This window comes from Meles meles, chromosome 4, assembly GCF_922984935.1.
Source record: "Meles meles chromosome 4, mMelMel3.1 paternal haplotype, whole genome shotgun sequence".
Classification (NCBI taxonomy): domain Eukaryota; kingdom Metazoa; phylum Chordata; class Mammalia; order Carnivora; family Mustelidae; genus Meles; species Meles meles.
In genome coordinates this window covers 103795496-103798961 of record NC_060069.1, presented here as the reverse complement: position 1 = coordinate 103798961, position 3466 = coordinate 103795496, and positions in this window count along the sequence as shown.

Genomic DNA, 3466 nt, shown 5'->3' with positions numbered 1-3466 from the left:
CTGGGAGGCTCAGTGGGTTAAGATTCCAACTCCATTTCAGGTCAGGTCATGAGTTCAGGTAGTGTGATCGAGCCCCATGTTGAGAATTAAGATTCTCTCTCTCCCTGTCTCTCTGGCTCCCACCCAACTCTGCTGTGTGCACACTCTCTATTTCTCTCTTTAAAAAGAAGCAGCAGTAGCAGCAGCTCACAGATATTAAACAACTTGCTCAAGAGCATACAGTAATGAGTCCTAAATCTGTTTGTCTTCAAAACCTATATTACCATAGAGATGCCAACAGTGTGCAAGGGTTAGGTTTATGAAATTCTAGAAACACATCCTAATCTAGTTTAGAGATTACATAAACCCTGTTCCCCACTACTCAGAAAGCATTAGGAGATCCGGTGTAGAGTGTGTTTGTGACCGTTAACAGTAGCCTTTTGATCCTCTGGAGGATGAAGAAGATTTTAAACATCTATTCGAGGAGAAACAGAGTTCGGAAGACAGCTGAGATTCATCCAACACAGGGAGGGACTCTCCCATTGAGACTGAGCTCCTGCGGTCAAACCAGGGAACTGTGGGAAAGGTTGTCTGGGCCTTAGGTAAGGTTGGGGGTCCGGGTTTGAGAGGTCTTGGTAATTCTAGTCAGGGTCTCCGGCCCTGGGCCTAATACACCATTGTTGCTGAGAATATCATTTTATTATTCCAACTCACCGACATTTATATAGGACACTGTGCTCCACGTGGAGCTAAGCACTGGGACTTCATAGGTACCTCAAGGAGCTTAGACAAAAACAAAAAAATTACTGCGGATGCTTTGTGTTAGCTCTTCAGGTTGCTTTACTGATTCTCGGACAGTAAAAGTCAAACGGACCCCACTTTACGGTCCGGTCCTTATCTTGAATGTCCCTCTTCTTTTGACACAACACAGCTCTTGTCCTTACCAACTTTAACTCTTTGTTCCAACTGCCCATTAAAAACTAAAGAAATAATTGACATTTAACATGATATTAGTTTCAGGTGTACAAGATGATGATTCAATATTTGCATAAATGATCACCACAGTAATTCTAGTTAATGTCTTTCCCTACACATAGTTACAGGTTTTTTTCCTCTCCCCATGAGAACTTTTAAGATCTACTCTCTGAGCAACTTTCAAATATGCAACACTTATTCTAAACTACAGTCACCATGCTGAACGTTGTGTCCCCATGTCCTGTTTATTCCACCTTCTCGATGGGGCCTGACGTGATTGCCCTATGTGGAATTCCCCCTCCCCTTTCCCCTAACCTTCACCACTAGACACTCCAGGCTACCGTCCTCTGCTTTGTTTTTTTCCATAGCACAAGGCATTTAAAATATCCTAGAAACGTTGTTTAATCTTATTTCCCCTCATTAAATATAAGCCTCACAATGGCCATGACTTTTATTTAGCTATCTCTTCAGACATGTCTCAAGTACCCAGAAGAATGTGTGACACACAGAACAAGCACTCAGTACAATTTGTTGAATTAAATTGGCCTGAATTGGATGCATTTAGCCCAGGTACAATGTGTATTGGTCTCAGAGGAGACTGTGAGTAACTTCTGGTGGAGGAGGCAAGTCAGGGAAGATTTTGTGGAAAAAGTATGTCTCGGCTAGAAGCTGAAGATGAGTGGGAACGGTCTATGCAGAAAACGGGTAGGAAAAGCATTGTTAGCAGAGGGAACATCATATACAAAGAAGTGGGGGTGGCGATAGAATTGGAGAGTCGAGGGCCAGCCTGGAAGAGGAATCTGATCAGAAAAGAGGGGTGTCCTGACTATGAGTGTCTGGGAAGGAAGACAAGATGTCAGTAGGGAAAGGTGCAGAAAGGTGCAGGCTTCCTTTCTCTTTGTACCTCATATTCATTTTCTTCTGTGAGCTCTAAGAGGCCAACCCCCAACTTCTATCACCAGTTCCCAAAGGGAGTCACGGAAAGGAGAGTGGCAGGTGGAGAGAGAGGTCAGAGTGTTTATTCCCATCCATTTCCTCCTTGCTGGGTTGCAGTCCTCTCGCCATAGATACTACTGCGAGGGCCCCCTTTGAAGGCTCCAGTTCTTTTTTAAAAAAGATTTTATTTATTTATTAGAGAGCATGAGCCCCGGGGAGGTACAGGGGATAGAGGGGGAGGGAGAAGGAGAGGCAGAGGAAGAGAATCTCCAGTGGACTCCATGCTGAGCACAGAGCCCAAGGCTGGCTGGACCCCAGCACCCTGAGATCATAACCTGAGCCAAAACCAAGAGTTAGAGGCTCAATGAACCCAACCGCCCAGGCACCCTGAAGGCTGCCAGATAGAGCCCAGATGATCCCGTACCAGGCAAGAGACAACTAGATACCCAGTATTTAGGAAGCAGCTGAACAGTAGGCATCAAGGATGCCAGACTTTTGGACACAAATCAGCATCTTCTGAAGTGAAATGTATTAAATGCATCCTGTCGGGGCCTCACACTTGTCTCAATCCCTGTGTTGGGGGCAAGCCGGCTCGGAATAGAGCCTTGAGAAGATCAACGCAAACCGTGCTAGCAAACCTAATTCCAGGCTCCCCAGAGCAGAAGTTCTGAACTATGCGTTGTGTGTGAGTGCCTATGCCTGTCCCTCAGGTTGTGTGTGTGTGTGTGTGTGTGTGTGTGTGTGTGTGTGTGTGTGTTGTTGGGAGTGAGGGGTGTCTGTGACTCGTCTTCTCAAAGGCAGATGATAATAAACGTTTGTGAATGTTTTCTACAGGTTGGTAGGCACTGTTCCGAGGACTTTACTGACATCAACTCTTTTAATCCTGGCAACAGCTCCATTACGTAGGCACTAACACGCTGCCAACTTTACAGACAAGAAAGCTGGCAGGAAGGATGAAGCCCAAGGTCTCCCTATAGGCACCGTGTGAAAGGAGATTCGCCTGGGCAGCCTGGTTCCAGAGCCTGCCCTCCCCTCCACCACGCCATCCGGTCTCTTTGCCTGACTCTGGACTCATTCAGGGAAGGCTTCATTTATTTTTCACCCGCTCGGAACCTCGCACGGTGCCTGGCACGCAGGAGATGCCTCGGAGTTCCTTGCTGATGAAATGAATGAACTTCTGCTAGGCAGAGAAAGCCTGACAAGTCCTGGCAGCAGGTGGCTCCTGGAGGCGGAACGTCAACTTTCCTCCACGGCACCCGGGCTGCCGGGCCCATCCCGGCCACAGCCGCCACCCGGCCGGGCCCTCGGCTCCCCTTCTGCTCCGGATCTGCGCGAAGTGGGAAAGGCCGAGCCGGCAGCGCCCTGAACAAACCAGAAAAACAGCCCTCCTTTGCTCGGCTCGCGAGCCCACAGTAGGCGAGGCGGCTCTACCTCGCAGGGGCCTGGGGCGCCTCCCCAGCGCCAGCGCCGCCCCGCCCCGCTCGCCGCCCGAGGTCTGCCGCGCCGCGCCCGCGGGGGGCGGAGAGCGAGCCGCTCGGGAGTCCACTCTGGACTCTGCACCCTTGCGTGTGTGCGC